This window comes from Saccopteryx bilineata, chromosome 4, assembly GCF_036850765.1.
Source record: "Saccopteryx bilineata isolate mSacBil1 chromosome 4, mSacBil1_pri_phased_curated, whole genome shotgun sequence".
NCBI lineage: Eukaryota > Metazoa > Chordata > Mammalia > Chiroptera > Emballonuridae > Saccopteryx > Saccopteryx bilineata.
Window position 1 is genome coordinate 71,158,875 of NC_089493.1, and position 23,827 is coordinate 71,182,701.

Sequence of the window (23,827 nt, forward strand, 5' to 3'; positions counted from 1 at the left end):
AAAAAGATGAAATTAATGGTGACCCATTCAGTTCGGCCAAGATGTAGGCTAAAAATATAAAAATAAAAATATTCAAAAAGACTATTTGAAATATGGATATCATTTTGTAAACAATGAACCTATCTCTAAGTGTATGTTATTCTTTTTAATTATCAAATGATAGTATGTCAGATTAATTTGCAAGGCATTTGTAAACAAACTGTCTAGACATTAATACAAATCTCTACAATTTAAGGACTAAAAGTTTAGTGTACCATTAATAATGTTAAATTTTATTTTAAAAAATATTTATTTCATCTCACTGTTTTCTATTTGTACACTGCATATTTTTATAATGTGCATAATATATATTAAGACAGATTGATGTGTATATATAATTTATAAATTTAAAATTATACCTATATGAGAATGTGCTCCTGTAACTTTTTATCATAAGATATGTGTAGGGCCAGTAGTCACGGCCACCATCAGAGCTGCCGGGCCCATACAGGTTCACATTTAATTTGGACAGATGGTAATGAAACAATGGAACCAAGAACTGGTGGGCTATTACCTTTAATCTTAGCTCGCACTCAGCAAGTAAGTAAATACACACAGTGGGAAACACTTCCCTTTCCATTCGGGGCTCCCAAAGCCAGTGACTTATCCGAGTTTCCTAAAATCAAAGGTATCTACCTCACCAGCCTTATTCACCTCTGTTCCCTATCTCTTTCTCTTTGCACAAACTCTGCACAAACTGGCTTCTCCTTCAGCACTCCGCCATCTTGGCTGCCTCTCCTCTGCAATGCTTATGGCAGGAACTGAGCGAGAGAGCCCCAGTCTGTTTTATTTTATAGTGTAGAAAATTAAAGCCTTTAAGCCAGGGGTAGTCAACCTTTTTATACCTACTGCCCACTTTTGTATCTCTGTTAGTAGTAAAATTTTCTTACCGCCCACCAGTTCCACAGTAATGGTGATTTATAAAATAGGGAAGTAACTTTACTTTATAAAATTTACAAAGCAGAGTTACAGCAAGTTAAAACATGTAATAATAATTACTTACCATGTACTTTATGTTGGATTTTCACTGCTTGACAGAATAAATCTTTATAAAACAACTTACTATAGTTAAATCTATCTTTTTATTTATACTTTGGCTGCTCCGCTACCGCCCACCATGAAAGCTAGAATGCCCACTAGTGGGCGGTAGAGACTAGGTTGACTACCACTGCTTTAAGCCAATATACAAATAAGAAGTCTCTGATACAAAGCCACTTATCTGAGGCATAAATGGGATTCCTCATAAGAGTGCACCCCCCCACACACACACACACATCATGCAACAGTCAAGAGTATGGGGAAAAGCTTAGTTTTGAGAAGATCTTAGTAATAGAAGGCTGTTGAAAAGATCTTAGTACTAAAAGGATGGGAAAGGCTTAGCCTTAAAACTAAGCCTTAGTCTATAAAGACCTTGTGAGCTTACAGCCTATCTCCCACACCCAATGCAAACTATAAGTGAGCAAACATATACATCATATTTACAAACTTATTTGACAAACAATATGTGATCAAAAAATATGGAAACCGGCCCTGGCCGGTTGACTCAGCGGTAGAGCATCAGCCTGGCGTGCAGGAGTCCCGGGTTCAATTCCTGGCCAGGGCACACAGGAGAAGTGCCCATTTACTTCTCCACCCCTCCCCCTCTCCTTCCTCTCTGTCTCTCTCTTCCCCTCCCGCAGCAAGGCTCCATTGGAGCAAAGATGGCCCGGGCGCTGAGGATGGCTCTACGGCCTCTGCCTCAGGCACTAGAATGGCTCTAGATGCAACAGAGCGACGCCCCAGAGGGGCAAAGCATCGCCCCCTGGTGGGCATGCCTGCTGGGTGGATCCCGGTCGGGCACATGCCGGAGTCTGTCTGACTGCCTCCCCATTTCCAGCTTTGGAAAAATGAAGGAAAAAAAAAAAAAATATATATATATATATATATATATATATATATGGAAACCACTGCTTTAGCAGATTCTCAGAACTCTTCCCAGGTCACTGCTTCCACATTTCAGTCAAGACAGCCTCTGGAGCCTCACTGACCACAAGCACATGGAATTAACTGGAATAGCTCTAAAACATAAGAAGAAACGAAAGCTACAGGGCTAACCAGTCTGTTTTAAGACTTGATACTCAAGTAAAATGATACAAGGATTTTCATCAACCTTGAATTATGTCTAAAACAAAAATTTTATCCTGACCAGGCAGTGGCGCAGTGGATAGAGCGTTGGATGGAATGCAGAAGACCGAGGTTTAAAACCCCGAGGTCGCCAGCTTGAGCGCGGGCTCATCTGGTTTGAGCAAGGCTCACCAGCTTGAGCCCAAGGACACTGGCTTGAGCAAAGGGTCACTCACTCTGCTGTAGTCTGCGGTCAAGTCACATATAAGAAAGCAATCAATGAACAACTAAGGTGCTACAATAAAAGTTGATGCTTCTCATCTCTCTCCCTTCCTGTCTGTCTGTCCCTATCTGTCCCTCTCTCTGTCTATCACACACACACTAAATAAATAAATAAATAAACAAACAAAAATTTTTAATCTTTAGAAATAAAATTTAAAAGGTATCTAAAACTCATAGATTAATTTTATTTTTAACTAATTTTTATTGTGGTTATAAAAATGTTTATCTTTGATAATGTTCCTGTTTCTATGAGCAAGGGTTTGTTCAATGGCCATGCAAGGATTTATACGACCAATTTACTAGGTGAGAAGACTATGAGTATGAGTGGGGGTGGAGAAAAAGGGAGATGGAGATCTAAGTAAGGCATGAAACCTGTTAGGATTATGACTCATTCCATAAGAATTTGAAATAAATCACCCATTAGAAAGTAAAGAGGCTTTCCATGATGCTACTAAGCTTGTAAAATATTATACCCACTAATAAGAAAAAATGTTCCTGGATCTAGTAATGAGCAAAATCATAATCATGCCTCATATTCATCAGCACTTGGCAATTTTTCAAGAATAAGCCTCCTATGTATTATCATGGGAATGGCAAGGGTACTGTGACAATGAGCAGAGCCATCACTCATCACAGCAACTTTGAAGATGAGGAAAACAAAAGCACCAGGAGGGTAAGTGGCTTGCTGCACAGATCCTTAACACCTGAAAAAAGTAGCTAGCATACAATAGTTGTTAAATAAATGCCTGATGGATGGGTATAGCATGATTTTATACAAAGATAAGGCCAAATTTTATTTTACTTTTCAAAAAGAATTGACATTATCTTTAAAATTGAAAAGAAAACTAGAGGAGAGAGAAATTTGTCAGTCATTGGTACAAAGTCAATCTATATACAGTCATCATTATTAACATGATGTTTTTAAAACTTTTACTGGAATAGTTACTGTGTACCAAGCACTCTTCTAAGTGTTCATACTTATTAATTCATTTAATTCTCATCTAAACTTCTGCAATAGATATTCTCTATCCTGAGGCACAGGAAAGTTAGGTCACTTGCCTGAGGACACTATAGTAAGTGATGGTACCTGGAGTCTATCCTGGGCAGCTTGGTTTCAGAGCAGATGCTCTGGGGCATTCTGGTACCTAATTCTTTACCTCTGGGGACTGTGTAGCTCCAGAGAAAGATAAAAGCCTATTCTAGGCTTCTAAGGGAGAAATGCAGTTATGGTTAGGGGAAAAGGTGATAAGAGTCAGAGAAGTCAAAAGAGGACAAAAAAGAAGAGATGCCATGATAATGTTCTTTTTTTTTTAGTATTTACTGTTCACTTGAGGATAAATAGTTAACTGATATTTCAATAGTTGGTCCAATATTAAACCACTTTAGGAGTTTTTCCTTCAGACATTTAAGATTGCATGACCATGAAATTCTATCAAAATCCTTTATCTGTTTAATAAGAGATTCTTGTTATACAGTTTATTAAACAAGCTCCAATACAAAATAATATATTTGGTCACTATACAATTTTAAATTACAGTCTTGTGGGAAAAATATATTTAACAATAAATTTAACATCATATAGGTAACATTTATTTTATTCAGAGTGATTTGCCAAAGTCAAAAGAAGGAGGACTGATTTATTGTCGATGTGTTGGTATTTGTGTATAAACACTGTGAAGACTGGAGTTGTATGTAGAGAGAAGGACGGTAAGAGTAAATGTAATTGTAAATCACAGTTTTGTTCATGATTCTGACAGGATTTTTAATGTGCATTTATAAAGAAAATAAATTTATTTACTAATTAATATACATGTGTTGTAGTAATATAAGGTTATAGTAATTAAATATATAGAAATATAAAAATATGGAAGATATATAAAAGTAATTAAAATAATATTAAAAATAATTATTAAAGTTAAATAAAGTTATGCCATTTAGATAGGAATTAATATAGTGGCTTAGTGCCATAACTCTGTAATGTGATAAACAGACTCTGACTTTCAAGCAGAGCCCAGTTAGTATATGTGTGAAGTTATATACAGATAAGAAGTGGCTTGGTGTTATTTACATTAACTTTGTAAATTAATGTAAATAAGAACACCTTAAAAAGTGATTTAATGTAAACATTTCAGTAGATTGATTGATATAGAAAAGGTGGTTTGAGGTGATAATCCTGTAGATTGACACCTGTTAGAAGGCGTTGGCCAGAAAGGATACTAAAGCTGAGGGGCCCCGTGCTGCAGTAGTCGCCCAGACTCCAGCGTTGATGTGGACTGTCTCCACACCGCTCTGAGCTCTGACCAAAGAGAGCTGAGAGCAGCACGCCGACAGGGCCCCCTTAATCTGTACCCAGGCACGCCAAAAGGATTTGTGATTATTACAACTAATTTGTGTGTCAGTCGTGTCTTTTCTCCGGTGGCACTTAACAGTAGCATCCTCATAGCCACCTCAAGAGTAGTCTCGAAGAGGCTGCCAGCCCTGCTGATAAGCAGGAGTGCTCCACTGCACAGGGAAGTCGAATCAGGGACACTTGATCGACGTAGTAGAGATTGGGCTCTACTGGGACAACATGAAATCATTATTAGTAGAAAATTTGAATATTTTTATAAATATTTGAATTTTTTAAACTTGATTACTTAGTATTAGAGTTAGGAGTAAAACAGAGAAACAACTTTGATTTTTAGGACTCAGAACAGAATGTATAGTATGTCTAAACTATGCAGAATTTTGTGCAAAATATATTTGTAGCTCCTAATTTTTTCTTCTCACATTGTCTGTATTTTTATTAGACCATCTCAAGTCCTTTGTGTGTTGAGAGTTAACTAAAACAAAGAAATACCCAAAAGTCTAATAACTTCTTTACATGTAAAACACAACTTTTTAAAAAATAAAGAAAACTTAAGAGCAAAATGTTGGTGTAGTTTGTGTAAGTCTTGTTAAAACAAAAAGTCTATAGACTAGATCTGTATTTCTAATTTGAGTTTAAAACATTCACATTCAGTTGCAGTTTAGAAAAACATCCGAATTCAATGCAGTGTCATAATAAGGGCATTGTATTACTATAAATACATGCTTCGACCATCATACACAGATACACAGACTTTTTAACATGTAAAAACTTATGGGGGCAGGTCATTCAACTCTACAATTGAAAATAATGTGGGATATATCAAAGTTGATCCCAGAAAAAAAAATAAAAGCTATACAAAGAAGTCATCTGTTGTGAATTATCTGTGATGTGGAGGAAGCAAATAGTCAACAGTGAAAAAAAAAAGGAAGAAACCCTGAGACTCATAAAAGGTCATGAGCTTGTATAACACTCCATCTTCACACAGAGGAGTCCAGCGGAAACTCTTCAGAGCCATGTGCAACTTCTTTTCACTTTTATTTATTATAAAAAAAAGTCTAGGAATCTTTGTTGCATGTACATTCATAGACTTTTTCTTACTAACATGTGAATAATAACTTGTGAATTGCTATTAAAGTTACTATCAATTGTGTTTTTTTATTTCAAATCAGTGACATTTCTAGTTAATTAATATTTACTAAGGGTCTGGTAATTATATTTTTAAATGATAAATTAGCTTAAAGACAAGTTTCCCAAATAACTTCTAATCCAGAATCCTTCCATCTTATTATTCTTCCAGTAAAAACAACATATAATATTTTTTCCTCTCAATCCTTCTAAAATTCTCAGGATGAAGTGAATAAGAAAGACTACACTGCTAGAAAGTTTGTTACATTATTTATGAGATTATACCCAGAAAATGTAACCCTCACTTTCCTTCAGCTACAAAAATAGGCATGTGAACATCACAGTATTATCTGTTAATGAGACCTTTCAGATAATAGAAACCAGATGTTAGTTTCCCGGAATGGGAGGTCTTTTAAAAATACTTTTTGTTCAAAACACCCAGCCCTAAAAACCCTGTGGCAACACAGACTCCCTTCACCAAAACATGATGGAGGACTGATATTTCTTCTAGTTGTCTTTAAAGAGGAAAAACAGGGGCATGGTAGACTAAGGCTGTGGAAAGGAAGAGAATAAAGAGAGGAGTTGAGGAAGTAGAGAGGAAACCTAAGCCCTTGGCTACATTGAAATGGTCTCTTCAGCAGTAAAAGAGGGAAAGCATTCTAATTTGATCCTATTCTCCAGCTGTATCAATCAATTAAACAGATGGGTTGGACTAGATAAATTTCAAGTCTCTTTGAATCCTGAGATTTATGATTCTGTTGAAAGAATTGGACTTTCCACACCATTAATAGATAAATTGGTAAATAGCTTGGTTTTTCCCTGAAATGACCACATTCTCATTTTGTCAACTCTTATGAGTTCTTCTGAGGCTACACTAAGAGAAAGAATGCATAGACAACATTTTTCCCATTTTCAGCTGTCAGCAATCCTAGAAGACCACCATAATAACCTGGTGATCAAATAAAGCTAACTTTAGATTTATTGTAGCTAGAGAGAACAATAATTTAACAGAGCTTTAGTAGTGTCTAAAAATGGGAAAATTCAAAAGTTATACTTATAGGGTTTTAGCGTCTGAATTGGATGATTTTGAGGCAGGCCACATAAGGCAAAGAATTGGTTGGAACTGAGCAGAGCTTAATGATATTATGTTTTAATTGGTGGCCCCAGTGAAACAAGGGTCTTGAAGTAAGCTTTGATGAACAAGCTATTTTAGTTGGTTCAAAGTCTTATCTTTTAGAAGAAAGCAATTACCTAAGGTATTTTTTTTTGCTTATTCTCAACATTATTATATATAGGGACAAAAAAAAATAATGTACATGGTCCCCAAAGTTTTTAACACAAGAACAGTAGTGATATCAGCATCATAGCTAATTAGACATTTCTTGTTCATGTCCCCCTTCTCAACAACAGCAATGTGGCATCCATCCATGGACTAAAGTGCCTTTGTGGAAACTGTGGGATCTAGTACCATTCCCTAAGGGACCCAAGAGGAGTCGTATCCACCCATGCATCAGGAAATAGGCGTATAGACCTTGATCCCTGCTGTGGACCCCGTAGGGGCCTGTGAAGAAGCTTTAGCACTTCTTGGTCACAGTCTGGGAACCCCTTGATCCCTGATGTGGACCCCGTAGTGGCCTGTGAAGAAACTTTAGCACTTCTTGGTCACAGTCTGGGAACTCCTTGATCCCTGCTATGGACCCCGTAGTGGCCTATGAAGAGCTTTAGCTCTTCTTGGTCACAGTCTAGGAACCCCTGAAAAACAATTTCACAGGTAATAATAACCTATGAACAAGAAAGCCTTTGTGGAAGTCCAGGTTTCCAATGGAAGAGTTCTAGTATACCGTTGGAGAAAAAAAGAAAAAGTGTGGACTCATTAAAATGGGTAAAAGGAACAGTTTGACCATAATTTTCTTCCAAGGTGACACAGATTAGGAACAAGAGAGATCTTCTTGGTTCATGATTTCTCACATGGGGGAAAGGGAGAACTTATAATGAAAACGTGGCTTCCTTAACTTTGTGATAGCTGCTGAAGAGGCGCATTTTTCCCTTGTCCCCCCCCCCCCCCCAGAGTACTGAATGGTGAGCTGAATGGCATGGGGCTGATGGTGGGAAGAAGTTGAGGGCATGGAAGATGGGACTCTCAGAGGGCATTAACCCTTTGAGTAGTGAGTTTTTTTCATGCCCACTGACCCCTGGGAGTGAGTTTTTGGGTGTGTTTTTTTTCCTTTCAAAAAATAAAGTTAGTTCCAGTTACAGTTTTATTAACTTAAAATCATGTTTGTTTGATAACCAATTTGTGGAAACAAGAAGAACATACATTTTCCTTTTTTAATGTTGACTTACACATTTTTGAAATGAAATTTATATACAATCGTACTCTGGATGGTCAGGAGGCACAAGTATGATTGTTCATACTACTCAAAGGTTTAAACAGATATAGATTCTACTGTTTCATAGACTCCATCAAGAAGCCTGTCTATGAGCTGCTGGGGCCACCTCAGCCACAGATGTCCCCAGCTAGCCCATGGACAGCCCTAGTGCTCCATGAGCCTCATCTCCACACATTCACACCCTATGTCCAGCTCCCTGTGTATGCTCCCAACAGCAATGGCAAGAGTGAGCTTTGGCAGATGGCTAGTGAGCACACACACAAGACCTGTGCCTGAATTTGTGGGCCAGAAAGAGATCACAAATTTGAGAACTTAGTGCCACCTTTGTGAAAACAAAAGAGAGGCTTTCAGAACTCTTGGTGTGTGGCTGGGTCAGAAAAGGCATAAATGCTTAAGAATTCTGCCACAATAGGAAGCAAGAAGCATGGATCAGGTGTATCCAAAGATGTTCTAAGAAAAATCTAGAATCTTTAACAGGGCTGACAGAGGTATCTCTCTCCCAAAGAAAGTTAGCAAAGATTAGGGGAGGTGACTTCTACTTCAACTGCCAAGGCGGCAACACAAAACTTCAAAGATCATGAAAAATTAGGGAAACATGAGACCACCAAGAAATCACAATAATCTTTCAGTAACCAACCCCAAAGAGATCTTAATTTATCTGATAAAGAATTCAAAATAGAGCCCTGGCCGGTTGGCTCAGCGGTAGAGCGTCGGCCTAGCGTGCGGAGGACCCGGGTTCGATGCCCGGCCAGGGCACACAGGAGAAGCGCCCATTTGCTTCTCCACCCCTCCGCCACGCTTTCCTCTCTGTCTCTCTCTTCCCCTCCCGCAGCCAAGGCTCCATTGGAGCAAACATGGCCCGGGCGCTGGGGATGGCTCTGTGGCCTCTGCCCCGGGCGCTGGAGTGGCTCTGGTCGCAACATGGCGACGCCCAGGATGGGCAGAGCATCGCCCCATGGTGGGCGTGCCGGGTGGATCCCGGTCGGGCGCATGCGGGAGTCTGTCTGACTGTCTCTCCCTGTTTCCAGCTTCAGAAAAATGAAACAAACAAAAAAAAAGAATTCAAAATAGCTGTTTTAAGGAAACTCAGTGAGTTATAAGAAAACACAGACAAAATAATAAAATCAGAAAAACAATACATGAACAAAATAAGAAGTTTAACAAAGAGATTGAAATCATGAACCAGACAGAAATTCTGGATATAAAGAATATAATGAATGAAATGAAACATGAGCATGAACATCAGGATAGATTGAGCAAAGAAAGAATCTGTAAATTAGAAAGCAGGAATTTTACAGTTATCCAATTGGAAAAGAACACAGCAGAAAAAATTTAAAAAGAGTAAAAAAAATGTCACTAAATGTATTGAATACCATCAAAAGAAATAATCTGAAAATACTGGAGTTCCAGAAGAGGACAGGGAAAATGGAACAGAACATTAAGTAATGAAATAAAGGCTGAGAACTTCCCCATTCTGGAGAGAGATTTGGATATCCAAGTTCATGAAGCCCATAGATTACCAAATAAACTCAAAGAGACCTTCTTCAAGACACTTCATAATAAACTTGTCAAAAATGAAAAACAAATAATCTCAAAAAGATCAAGAGAAAAGAAATCTGTAACTTACAAGAGAATTTTCATAAAGCAATCAGCAGAAATCCTACAGACATGGCGAGAGTGGGATAATGATATATATTCAAAGTGCTGAAAGAAAGAAAGTACCAGTCAAGAACACTCTATCTCACAAAGATATTCTTCAGAAATGGAGAGACAAGCAAAAACTGAGGGAATTTATTATCAATAGTTTTGACTTACAAGGGATTCTTCAAACTGAAATGAAAGAGTGCTAATTAATAGCATGAAAATATACATCATACTGTTTATATATTTTATTGTATACTGTTTTACTGATATAATAATAGCTACATAGACCAATTGAAAAGAACTGAGAGCCCAGAAGTAAATTCTCACATATATGGCCAACTAATATTTGGCAAGGAAGCCAGGAATACTCAATAAGGAAAGGATAGAATCTTAGTAAATGTTGTTGGGGAAAGTGGATAATCACATGCTGAAGAATGAAATTGGACCTCTTTTTATATCGCTTACAAAAATTAACTCAAAATAGGTAAAAGACTTAAAACATAATACTCAGAAAAATGTAAAACTCCTAGAAGACTACATAAGGAAAAGCTTCCTGATTTGGTCTTGATACCAATTTTTTGGATATGACACCAAAACTACAAGTAACAAAAGCAAAAATTAATCAATGAAAGCACATCAAACTAAAAAGCTTCTTCAATGCAAAGGAAACAAAATGAAAAAGCAATCTATGGAATGGAAGGAACTATTTGCAAATCATATATCTGATAAGAGTTTGTATCAAGAGTTTAAAAGGAACTCATACAATTTAACAGCAAAAAAAAACAAACAAAAAGCTCAGTTTAAAGATCAGAATACTAACTGAAGAGATAGACAAATGGCCAACAGGTACATGGAAAGGTGCGCAAAATAACTCATTATCAGGAAAATGCAAATTAAAACCACAATGAAATAATTACCTGACATCTGTTAGAATGGTTATTATCCAAAGGCAAGAAAAGCAAGTGTTGGCCATGATGTAAAGAAAAGGGAACCCTCATGTACTGTTGATGAAAATATAAATTGGTACAGCCACTATGCAAATAAGATGGAGGTTTCTCAAAAAATTATAAATAGAGCTACCATGAGAACAGAATCTTGAAGAAATATCTGCTAAGAGGGGGAAACAACTTAATTATTCCTCAATGAATGAATAAAGAAGATGAGTTTAGCCTGACCAGGTGGTGGCGCAGTAGATAGAGCATTGGACAGGGTTGCAGAGGACCCAGGTTCAAAACCCTAAGGTTGCCACTTGAGCGTGGGGTCACTGGCTTGAGCCCAAAGGTTGCTGGCTTGAGCAAGGGGTCACTCGCTCTGCTGTAGCCCCTGGTCAAGGCATATATGAGAAAGCAATCAATGAACAACTAAAGAACTTCAATAAAGAATTGATGCTTCTCATCTCTCTCCCTTCCTGTCTGTCCCTATCTGTCCCTCTCTCTGACTCTCTGTCACTGTCAAAAAAAGAAAAAGAAGAAGATGGGCTTATGTAGACAATACAATATTGATTCAGCCTCTAAAAAAGAAGGAAATCTGCTCATTTGTGACATCAAGAATGGAAACTGAGAGCATTATAAGCAGTAAAATAAGAGAAGGGCAAAAACTATATCACTTACACATGAAATTTGAAAAAGCTGAACTTATAAAAACAAAGAGTAGATGGATAAAGATGTGTTACGTATATACAATGGAATACTACTCAGCCATAAGAAATAACATATTGCCATTTAAATAACATGGATGGGGCCCTGGCTGGTTGGCTCAGTGGTAGAGCGTCGGCCTGGCATGCAGGAGTCCCAGTTCGATTCCTGGCCAGGGCACACAGGAGAAGCGCCCATCTGCCTCTCCACCCCCCCCCGTCCTTCCTCTCTGTCTCTCTCTTCCCCTCCCGCAGCCAAGGCTCCATTGGAGCAGCAATTGCTCGGGCGCTGAGGATGGCTCTGTGACCTCTGCCTCAGGTGCTGGAATAGCTCTGATTGCGGCAGAGCGACGCCCCAAGATAGGCAGAGCATCGCCCCCTGGCGGGCGTGCCCGGTGGATCCCGGTTGGGCGCATGCGGGAGTCTGTCTGACTGCCTCCCCGTTTCCAACTTCAGAGAAATACAAAAAAAAAAGAAAAAAAAATTAAATAAATAACATGGATGGACCTTGAGAAATAAGTGAAATAAGTAAATCAGAAAAAGCTAAGAACTATATGATTTCACATATAGGTAGGATGTAAAAATGAGACTCACAGATATAAATAAAAGTGAAGTGGTCACCAGAGGGAAGGGGTAGTGGGAGAGATGTCTGGGGGGGGGGGGAGGGAGTAAAGGAGAATAAGTATGTGGTGATGGAGAGTGATTTAACTTTGGGTGATGGGTACACAACACAATCAATGGTTCAAATGCTATAGAGATATTTACCTGAAATCTATGTTCTCTTATTCATCAATGTCATTGTGTTAAATTTAATTTTATTAAAAAAATTAAAAGAAAGAAACAGAGAGTAGAATGGTGGTTGTCAGGGACTAAGCACTGGGAAAATAGTGAGATATTGGTGCAAGTGTACAAACTTTCTGTTATAAGATGAATATTTTGGGGAATCTAATACACAGTATGGTGATTATAGTTAGCATACTATATTTTGTACTTAAAACTTGCTAAGAGTGAGCCCTGGCTGGTTGGCTCAATGTTAGAGCATTGGCCTGGCATATGAATGTCCCAGGTTCAATTCCAGCCAGGGCACACAGGAGAAGCGCCCATCTGCTTCTCCATCCCTCCCCTCTTGCTTCTCTCTCTTTCTCTCTCTCTCACTTTCCTCTCCTGCAGCCATGGCTCGATTGGAGTGAGTTGGCCCTGGACACTGAGAATGGCTCCATGGCCTCCACCTCAGGCACTAAGAAGAGCTTGGTTGCTGAACAACACAGAAACACCCCAGATGGGTAGAGCATCACCCCCCTAGTGGGCTTGCTGAATGGATCTCGGTCAGGGCACATGTGGGAGTCTGTCTCTGCCTCCCCTCCTGTCACTGAATAAAAAAAAAGTTGATAAGAGAGGAAATTTTAAATGTTCTCCCCACAAAAAAAGAAATGGTAATTATGTGAGGTGATAGAGGTATTAATAACACCACTGTGGTAATCGTTTTGCAGTATAATATATCAAAGCAACACAGCGAACACTTAAACTTACATAATGTTATATGTCAATTACATCTCAATAAAGCCGGAAAAGAACAAAAATGGACAGTACAATATATAAATATATGTATAGTGGATGCTCTGAATGCCTAGTTTCACTTCCAAAAAATAAAGGACTTATTTTTCAGCTGTTGGGGAAATAATGATGACAGAAAGCCCTCAGTTGCCAACACCTTACAAGGATTGCCTCAGGTTATGACAGTGACCTCATTCAAGGTCACGCTCATGGCAGATTGTATTTTTCAAAAATGGCCACAGCAGTGTCATCTTTCTGGCATGCTCCTGTTCCAGTGTGACCTTGCCACATCTCCCATTAAGACACAGTACCTATGTCCACTCCCTTGGAATTTAGGCAGACATTTGTGTTTTCCTCAACCAACAGTGACTTCTGAGGCCTCTGCTATACAGCCTCTGTTTTTGCTCTTGGGATACTTTTATAAATATCTGCTTTGTGAGGAGGAAACTCAGACCATATGGAGAGGCCATGTTCTAGCTCGCAGCCACTGCTGAGAGTGAGCCACTGTCATCATCAGTCAGCAGACATGTGAGTGGGAAAGCCTTTGAGAGGTTCCAAACTTTAGCCACAACTACATGAGAGACCCCAACTAAGAACTACCTAGCTGAACCCAGTCAACATCCAGAGCTATAGAGATAATAATAATAAATTATGTTTGTCATCTTATGCCACTAAGTTTGGGGTTAATTATGCAGCAATTGATAAGTATATCATGCCCCCTTCCCAGTGCAGCCCATATCTATTGACTAACGTGATATATAAAGGACCCCAAGGTTGGGGTCCCTTTGCCCTAACTCAAAACAATTCTGAAGGGTCATACCAGCTTTGGAACTCCCTATGGGTCAGCTTAGACTTTCATTGGGAGCATTATCAGTTCCAGTTCTCCTTCTGCCTAATTTTACTTCCTTCCCTTGCATACAGCAGATGTCAATCTAAAAAATATTTCCTATTAAACCTCTTGCACATGGATCTTCATTTTTCAATCTACTTCCCAGAAAACCCATCCTGGGCAAGTATGTTTGTTTCTGGTATTATTTAACACAGAGACAGCAATGTTGGTTTTAGTTCTTACCATTATGGAGAAAGTAATCCATGATTGCTCACTACTTTTCTTCTGTATCTCCAATAGTTAATTAAATGGCAGCAGTGGGGGGAAATGTATGGGAATTACATTTTTTAAGAATTCAACATTGCATTATGGATCTTATTTACTACCATGAAAGGAAGCTAACTACTCCAAGAGCTTGGCAGAATTGGCCAGATGGCTTCCCACATCTTCCAGAGTTCATTCTTTCAAAGAAAAGACTTTACCATGATCTAGAAGCAGGAGTAGTTATTTACTGAACTAGACTAACAATAATTTTCAGTAGTCATTTTGGTGTTTAGAAGACATTTAAAATACAAAACCTCACCGTGGTTCTAAACAAATACACTGCACCTGTGTAGTTCTGATTTCTCTACACCATGAGTTCAAATAGATAGAAAGAAGGTTAGCAAAATAAAATGATCTACCCAATTGATGATTTCTAAATAAAAGGTAGGAGAGTCTGAAAAACAATTCATTGACCAAGCAGAGCATCCACAGCATGTTTGGGCAGATTTTGCATGGTCCAATGTGGTCTGTATAAGAATAGTGCAGCACACAAATGCTTACTAATTTATGATGAACTTGAAAACATGCTTTTAAGGGAAAAGTGATACATGTGGGAAGACCTGTTTCATGCAGTGGACGAGGGGGCCTCTATCAGCAAGCTCTCTGTTGCACTATTCACTCCCATAGATCTCTGCCATTGGCCCTTGCCTGGGCTTTCCCCTTCTGCCACAATTCTTTTCAGATTCTAAATGTGTTGCCTGCTCTAATTATTACTGTCCAGATACTTCAAATCTTGCTAAGTATCTGGTTCTGCCTCATTCCCTAAATATACCTTCATTACCTGGTTCCAGACTCCACGCTGTTCTTGCATCTCATTTAACAAACATTTACAAAACAACCTGTGTGCTGGGTAATGTGACATGTGCTAAGGATAAGACTATATAATCCCCACAGTCAGGTAACTTTTTGTCTATTGGATAACCTTGTCCACAAGCTTGTCAGCTGTACCTAATATATAGCCTCTCTCTAACTTTCGTACCAAGCTTGCCAGAACAATCTCTGTTCTTCCCTTCTCTTTAATGTTAGAAACTGTAGCTTAGTGGCCCTTAAGAAAGATTACACATTTAAAGGTCTGAGGAAACACACTTCCTTTGCCTGAAAATGGATGGAATCTAGTGAGAAACGGGTATAATTTTTTGCTTATTCTGAAAGCAGTCAAAACAACAACTGAGCCATAAATAAAGTGCTTGGAGTACTGAACAAGACTGTCTTGAACAGAGGCTTAGTCCGGAAGAAGTGGGAAGGAGGCTCCCCAGATTGCTCTTCGCCATGGAGAACAGGGAGAGGCTACTGCTTTGCCCAAGTTTTAAGAGTTATGGAAGGCAAAGGTGCAAAAACACCCATCGAGGTAAAAAATGGACTATGAAAAAGGCAAGTCATAAGGCCCTTCACAGGATTCTGCGCCTAACTTATTTATTGTAAAGGATGAACCATCGGTTCTTACTCTCTAGGCTCAGTTTGGGGGAACTTGCTCATAAATGGCAAGTGTTGTTTTTTTTTTCTCACTCTTCATATACCCTGTTGGCTACTGACTAGATAGTTTAGAAAACCAAAGTTAGTATGGCATCCATTTGATCAAATTTTACATGTTATACAAAATGCCAATATATACTATTTAGAGCAAAATTTAAAGAACTATAAACATGTACACATGGTTAGGTATTATGTCTTTCATCATTCAAAGCTACAAGTGTCCAATATAGTAACCTTTCACAGTGAGTGGTTATTTAAACTTATATTTAAATTAATAAAATTAAGTAAAAATTCAGTTCCTCAGTTATACCGTGTATGTCAAGTACTCACAAGCCATATGTGACTATCAGACGGTGCAAATATTGAACATTTCTATTGTTAGCAAAAGTTCTTTGGGCAGTACTGTCTTGAGTAAGAAGACAGTTCTAGTCTATTCACAGAACTTGACATGTCATCTTGGGAGAGCAGACAGCCAACACATACAGAACTTTCTTCTGCCTTGCCGCTCACAGCCTTCCAATCTTAGAAGTTTAGTAGCCTTTGATTACACATTATCTTATTCATCCATTTATTACTCACCCATTGAACAAAACTACCAACAAAGTTGATTTCTTATCTGAATGTTAAATTTTCCCTTTAATTTTGCCTTTTTTGGATTGGATTTTTTACTTTTGACCTTAGTTTTATTGTTTTTCTTTTTTCTCCAAGATAAACTACTTTAGCATCATGCAGATCTTTACTCCATACAGCATGACTTCTATCCGTAGGAGAAAGCTCCCCATTCTCTGTATGTGGCCCTGGGTCAACAACTGCATAAGTGACCTAGATCTACACACAATTCTGACTTCTTTCTTACTGTCATATTTCTCATCCAGGGACTCCCTTCACTTAATTCCCATTGGTGTTCATTTATTTCAGTTACCTAAAATAACCTAATAGCTCTCCTGCTAGGCTCTCAGAGAGTCTTAAAAAGGCCATATTTAAAATTTTTTTTAAATATATTTAGTAGAGCACTTTATAAGCAGAAAGACATCATAGAAGCATTATGGGATAAAAGATACATGAAGTATTTAAATGTTGCTCTTAGATGAAAAAGGGAAGTTTTGTTTTTATTTTTAGATGACTTTTAATTGAAGCTATTCTAAACTTTGCTAAGTTGCTAAGTTTCTTCCTTTCACAAACTCTGCCAGTTAAGAGTAGGAGCCAAGTTTAAAAAAAAGAAAAGAAAAGTGGTGTGGGGGAGTGGGAGAATGAACATTTTTTTTTAAGAACTTGAGGAACAAAGGGATTGTTTTATATGAGTATATTATGCCTGTGCATCATAAGCATTCTGCAGCCACCTGCAGCCAGTGACAATTACAAAATTGCTTGTAAGATCCGGCCCATTTTTCTTACAGACTTGGTTTAAGTTCTAGTTAGGGTTTTTCTTTTCTTTTAATAAAATACACAAGACACAAACCACAGTTCGGCAAACTTGTTATTAAACTAACTAATGAAATAAATAGAAGACTTCAGTTGCCTTAGGTAATTAGGTTCTAGGGAGTAGGTTGTATTAATCCTTTAGCCACAATTTGGACTTTGATTATAAACATGACTCAGTGGAAAAATAAGAGGAGAAGCAGGAGGGATTTTCATCCTGGAGCATTAGTAATAGTTTAGGGTTGTTTTGGTTTTTTTAAAATTAAGTATAAATCAGGAAAGCCCAAGAAAACTTCAAATAGTTTAAATGATCTTCAAATGTTGAAAAAAAAAAATGGACATTCTGGCTATATGACCAGTTTTTGGTTGATAAAAGAATATCAAATGGAAAAGCCATAACTTTTTATTTCCTTTGTAACTGTCCTAATTTTATTTTTTTATATATTGAATTTATTGGGATGTCATTGGTTGGCAAAACCATACAGGTTTTAAGTGTACAACTCAATAAAGCAACACCTGCATACTGTATGCCCGCCACCCCAAGCAAGTCTCTTTCCTACCCCGTTTCTCACCCTTTGCCCCCCTCCCCTACCCCGCCCCTTTTCCCTCTGGCTGTCAGTACACTGTTCTCTGTGTCTATGTGTTATGTATATGTGCTTAACTGGCTAATCCCTTCACTTTCTTTCTTCCAGTCCCCTTACCTCCCTGCCTCCTGACAGCTGTCAGTCTATTTCATGTGTCCATTCTTCATAACTTTTTGAATGCTTAGAATTTAGGACTAAAAAGAACTGCCTTAAGTATATATAAAAATTGGCTAGATTATAGTTTGTGTTCACCTAATGCATTTCTCCTCCTAAGTGGCGGGCCAGAAAGAAAAAAGTAAGTAAAACCTACATCATTAGTATGCATTCACCCCATAAAAATAACTGCCAGCTGTGACTCCCCAAGTGACTCTGTGAGATGCTCTGGGAAGTCAGAAAGTGGGAATCCTATCTTAGCTTAGAGGTGATGTCCTGTGTATTTAAGGAATAACCAGATTTGCTCCTTTGGGTGGCTGCCTCACATATATTCTCAGTTTTGTTATTAATAATCCAATTTACTCAATCTTGGGGAAGTAAGGGGTTGAGAATTCCCATCTTTAGAGGAAGGGCTTATATATTCAATCTAGTTACAAGCAGGGGACTAGGGAACGTGTCTAGAACCTGAATTTGCAAAGCAAACCCAAAGTTCATCTGTTTATTTAGAATTGCTTTGTGGGGGAAGGAGGGGTTGATGGAAATAATGAGGAAGGCTGAAATCCCTCCAAACAACCCTTGGAGCTGTGTGTGTTGAAGGGCATGAGTTATAAAAATGGTGCAATCTCTATAAATCAACAATTTGTTTATCTAGTCTTATCAGGTGAGGTAATGTTGCCCATAACAAAATTTTCCAGATAACCAGAGTTAACCATTTGCAGCATCAAAACTTTTTATGTTAACCATTATAATGAAAAATATCTCTATCCTACTTCTCTGACTTCTTAAACAATACAGGAAAAGGTGAGTTTTATGATAATGACTAAGCTTCTCAAGATGAAATCTTTGATTCAACAGCATGGAGATATCAGCCAGAAAGCTGTTCAGGAGGCGCAGAGCGGGAAGCACTTCCCACGCGCCTGTCACACACCAGCACTGACACTGGCATGAGGGTGACAAGCAGTCCAACAGCAAAGACAGGACATAGTATCATTGGTGACAGATCCTGCGTAGTAGCACAGAGGAGCACCCTTACCAACATGAGACACTTCTGCACTAAAGAGGAGCAGGTTGCTAGACTTATAGTCTTATAGTCTTTATTCCCTTTTTCTTTTTTTTTTTCATAGTTCTGTCTATGCCTGAGGTTCCTCTGAATTCTGGGCAGAGATAGCCCAAGTCTTACTTAGCTTGGCACTGGTGTGATGCACATGGTTAATGAGCAGTGGTCCTGCTCATTACATAAGCAAGAAGCCTGCAGTCTCAGTTATGCCTGATATCTTTTTTTCCCCAAGATTTTATTTATTGATTTCTAGAGAAAGGGGAGAGAGAGAAAGGCAGTGTGTGTTGTGGGGGGCATACTTCTTCTTCTCCTCCTGCCTGTTGTCTTTTTTGATTCCTACTTAGCTCCTTAGAGCCAAACACCATGTCTTATTCATCTTTGTGTTTCAGTACCTAGTAAAAGTCCTGGCAAGTTTGTGGAATGCATTTAGTTAAAGCTGTGTTCATATTCCCAGTAGCCCTACTGCCTCAATTTTCTAGACTATGCTATGAAACCACTGCTAATGATGCATTAAATAGTAAAACTTACTGAAACAGTAATCCTATTTTTTTTTTTGTATTTTTAATTGAATTTATTGGGGTGACACTAATTAAACTATATAGGTTTCAAGTCTGCTATTTTTTTTATTTTGTCATTAAATTATGTTGCATACCCCTCGCCCAAAGTCAGATTGTCCTCCGCCACCCTCTATCTAGTTCTCTGTGCCACTCCCCCTCCCCCTAACTCTCTCCCTCCCTCCTTCCCATATCCTCCCTCCCCCCACCCCTGGTAACCACCACACTTTTGTCCATGTCTCTTAGTCTCATTTTTATGTTCCACCAATGTATGGAATCATGTAGTTCTTGTTTTTTTCTGATTTACTTATTTCACTCCTTATAATGTTATCAAGATCCCACCATTTTGCTGTAAATGATCTGATGTCATCATTTCTTATGGCTGAGTAGTATTCCATAGTGTATATGTGCCACATCTTCTTTATCCAGTCTTCTATTGAAGGGCTTTTTGGTTGTTTCCATGTCTTGGCCACTGTGAACAGTGCTGCAATGAACATGGGGCTACATGTGTCTTCACGTATCAATGTTTCTGAGGTTTTGGGGTATATACCCAGTAGAGGGATTGCTGGGTCATAAGGTAGTTCTATTTTCAGTTTTTTGAGGAACCACCATACTTTCCTCCATAATGGTTGTACTACTTTACAGTCTCACCAACAGTGAATGAGGGTTCCTTTTTCTCCACAGCCTCTCCAACATTTGCTATTACCCGTCTTGTTGATAATAGCTAATCTAACAGGGGTGAAATGGTATCTCATTGTAGTTTTGATTTGCATTTCTCTAATAACTAATGAAGCTGAGCATCTTTTCATATATTTGTTGGCCATTTGTATTTCTTCCTGGGAGAAGTGTCTGTTCATGTCCTCTTCCCATTTTTTTATTGGATTGTTTGTTTGTTTGTTGTTGAGTTTTATGAGTTCTTTGTAAATTTTGGATATTAGGCCCTTATCTGAGCTGTTGTTTGAAAATATCATTTCCCATTTAGTTGGCTGTCTGCTTATTTTTATATCAGTTTCTCTTGCTGAGCAAAAACTTTTTATTCTGATGTAGTCCCATTTATTTATCTTTGCCTTCACTTCTCTTGCCATTGGAGTCAAGTTCATAAAATGTTCTTTAAAACCCAGGTCCATGATTTTAGTACCTATGTCTTCTTCTATGTACTTTATTGTTTCAGGTCTTATATTTAGGTCCTTGATCCATTTTGAATTAATTTTAGTACACGGGGACAGGCTGTAGTTGAGTTTCATTCTTTTGCATGTGGCTTTCCAGTTTTCCCAACACCATTTGTTGAAGAGGCTTTCTTTTCTCCATTGTGTGTTGTTGGCCCCTTTATCAAAGATTATTTGACCATATATATGTGGTTTTATTTCTGGGCTTTCTATTCTGTTCCATTGGTCTGAGTGTCTATTTTTCTGCCAATACCACGCTGTTTTGATTATCGTGGCCCTATAATATAGTTTAAAGTCAGGTATTGTAATGCCCCCAGCTTCATTCTTTTTCCTTAGGATTGTTTTGGCTATTCGGGGTTTTTTATAGTTCCATATAAATCTGATGATATTTTGTTCCATTTCTTTAAAAAATCTCATAGGGATTTTGATGGGAATTGCATTAAATTTGTATATTGCTTTGGGTAATATGGCCATTTTGATTATATTTATTCTTCCTATCCAAGAACAAGGAATATTTTTCCATCTCATTGTATCTTTTTCGATTTCCCTTAACAATGCTTTGTAATTTTCATTATATAGGTCCTTTACATTCTTTGTTATGTTTATTCCTAGGTATTTTATTTTTTTTGTTGCAATCGTGAAGGGGATTATTTTTTTGAGTTCGTTTTCTAATATTTCATTGTTGGCATATAGAAAGGCTATGGACTTTTGTATGTTAATTTTGTATCCTGCGACCTTACTGTATTGGTTTATTGTTTCTAATAATCTTTTTGTGGAGTCCTTCGGGTTTTCGATGTATAGGATCATATCATCAGCAAAAAGTGATACCTTTACTTCTTCTTTTCCGATATGGATGCCTTTTATTTCTTTGTCTTGTCTGATTGCTCTAGCCAGAACTTCTAGCACCACGTTAAATAAGAGTGGAGAGAGTGGACAACCCTGTCTTGTTTCTGATTTAAGGTAGAAAGTCCTCAGTTTTATGCCGTTTAATATGATGTTGGCTGATGGTTTATCATATATGGACTTTATCATGTTGAGATATTTTCCTTCTATACCCATTTTGTTGAGAGTCTTAAACATAAAATTGTGTTGTATTTTATCAAAAGCGTTTTCTGCGTCTATTGATAAGATCATGTGGTTTTTGTTCTTTGTTTTGTTGATATGGTGTATTATGTTAACCGTTTTGCGTATGTTGAACCATCCTTGAGATTCTGGGATGAATCCCACTTGATCATGATGTATTATTTTATTAATATGTTGTTGTATTCGGTTTGCCAGTATTTTGTTTAGTATTTTAGCATCTGTATTCATTAGAGATATTGGTCTGTAGTTTTCTTTCTTTATGCCATCCTTGCCAGGTTTTGGTATGAGGGTTATGTTGGCCTCATAAAATGTGTTTGGAAGTATTGCTTCTTCTTCAATTTTTTGGAAGACTTTGAGTAGAATAGGAACCAAGTCTTCCTTGAATGTTTGATAGGATTCACTAGTATAACCGTCGGGGCCTGGACTTTTATTTTTGGGGAGGTTTTTAATAGTTTTTTCTATTTCCTCCCTGCTGATTGGTCTGTTTAGGCTTTCTGCTTCTTCATGACTCAGTCTAGGAAGGTTGTATTGTTCTAGGAATTTATCCATTTCTTCTAGATTGTTGTATTTGGTGGCATATAATTTTTCAAAGTATTCTACAATAATTCTTTGTATATCTATGATGTCTGTGGTGATCTCTCCTCTTTCATTTTGGATTTTATTTATTTGAGTCCTGTGCCTTTTTTCCTTGGTGAGTCTTGCCAAGGGTTTGTCAATTTTGTTGATCTTTTCAAAGAACCAGCTCCTTGTTTTATTGATTTTTTCTATAGTTTTTCTGTTCTCTATTTCATTTATTTCTGCTCTGATTTTTATTATCTCCTTTTTTCGGCTGGTTTTGGGTTGTCTTTGTTCTTCTTTTTCTAGTTCCTTAAGGTGGGAAGTTAAGTGGTTTACTTCGGCTCTCTCTTGTTTGTTCATATAGGCCTGAAGTGATATGAACTTTCCTCTTATTACTGCTTTTGCTGCATCACAGAGATTCTGATATGTCGTATTTTCATTTTCATTTGTCTGTATATATCTTTTGATCTCTGCGCTTATTTCTTCTTTGACCCATTCATTTTTTAGAAGTATGTTGTTAGTTTCCACATTTTTGGGGGTTTTTCCCCTCTTTTTTGCAGTTGAATTCTAGTTTCAAGGCTTTATGATCAGAAAATATACTTGGTACAATTTCAATTTTTCTATATTTGCTGATATTGTCTTTGTGGCCCAACATATGGTCAATTCTTGAGAATGTTCCATGTACACTAGAGAAAAATGTATACTCTGTCGCTTTGGGATGAAGTGTCCTGTAGATGTCTATCATATCCAGGTGTTCTAGTATTTCATTTAAGGCCACTATATCTTTATTGATTCTCTGTTTGGATGACCGATCTAGAGCCGTCAGCGGTGTATTGAGGTCTCCAAGTATGATTGTATTTTTGTTAGTTTTTGTTTTAAAGTCAATAAGTAGCTGTTTTATATATTTTGGTGCTCCTTGGTTTGGTGCATATATATTAAGGATTGTTATGTCTTCTTGATTCAACTTCCCCTTAATCATTATGAAATGATCATTTTTGTCTCTGAGTACTTTTTCTGTCTTGTAGTCAGCATTATCAGATATGAGTATTGCTACACCTGCTTTTTTTTGGGTGTTGTTTGCTTGGAGTATTGTTTTCCAGCCTTTCACTTTGAATTTATTTTTATCCTTGTTGCTTAGATGTGTTTCTTGTAGGCAGCATATAGTTGGATTTTCTTTTTTAATCCATTCTGCTACTCTGTGTCTTTTTATTGGTAAGTTTAATCCATTTACATTTAGTGTAATTATTGACACTTGTGGGTTCCCTACTGCCATTTTATAAATTGCTTTCTGTTAGTTTTGTATCTAGTTTGATTCTTCTTTTTTGTTTTTCTATCATTTGTTTTTGTTTGTTTGTGTTCCATACTTCTTTCCTCTGTTGCTACCTTTTTTAAGTCAAGTGTTTTTGTGGTGGTTTTTTCAAGGGTGGTTACCATTAAGTAATGAAAAGGGTACCTACCATATTCATTGTAGTACCCTATCTTATGAGTATTTCTGCACTTCATCGTC

General features: G+C 37.7%; 1 protein-coding gene across 1 annotated transcript in view; it reads left to right on the top strand.

Annotated features, from left to right (window-relative positions):
- Positions 1 to 23,827, top strand: part of FAM227B (family with sequence similarity 227 member B) — a 265,178-nt gene that overhangs the window by 226,794 nt on the left and 14,557 nt on the right. The window lies entirely within an intron of this gene.